The sequence below is a fragment of the Perca flavescens genome, chromosome 15 (assembly GCF_004354835.1).
Source record: "Perca flavescens isolate YP-PL-M2 chromosome 15, PFLA_1.0, whole genome shotgun sequence".
In the NCBI taxonomy this organism is placed as follows: domain Eukaryota; kingdom Metazoa; phylum Chordata; class Actinopteri; order Perciformes; family Percidae; genus Perca; species Perca flavescens.
In genome coordinates, this window is record NC_041345.1 from 10,661,184 (window position 1) to 10,661,997 (window position 814).

An 814-nucleotide genomic window follows, 5' to 3' on the forward strand; every position below is an offset into this window, starting at 1 on the left:
ATGTGAGTCTAATGGACTTTTTCATTGTATACCACTTATATTTGGTCACATTGAATGTTATGTCTGAAACTTTTATGTATAGTGTTTGGTTTATGTTAGATTGCTGAGTGAAATACTGTTTAAAGTTATGAGAAAAACCAAGTACAGATTGTGGATGCAGTGCAGACTGTGGATGCGTTACTGATGTAAATCAAGCTGAAGCCAACCTAATTTGTTATGATTGATTGTTCAAGGCTATTTAGATCTGTGACATTTTCTTTATATATTTATTTAGACAAAATCATACATTCATCCATCCATCCATCCATTATTCACCTGGAACCAGCGTAAACCTTTTCCATGCATTGATGACAATAAAACCTTGGAACGGAACTGTATCTTGTGTTTAAATGTGCACACCACATCAGATGTTCATTGAACCAACACCATCAGCACTTAGTTTTTTCAACAACTGAAAACTGGACTTGTATTCAGGTGGCCAGTAACATAACTACAACTCCATGCTGCTCTGTGACTCTTGAATATAGAAGAAGAAAGTATCTCTGAATAATATGAACTTTAATGCCAACTAGCAATCCAAAATTCAGAGTGTGTATAGATAGATCTATCTATAGATATATATCTCTGACACGTCCTGAGTGTGTTATCTATTTATGTATTGTAGTGTTGTGCTATAGAGACATATAGTTGGTCCAGAAAAAGTGGTCTATTAATCTAGTCTTGGCCTGGCTCTGAGGAAGCACACACGAGAAGTAAACTTAAAGACAGAATTCTTTATTTTTTTTAACAAAGGATAATTTTAACAAATGTAACA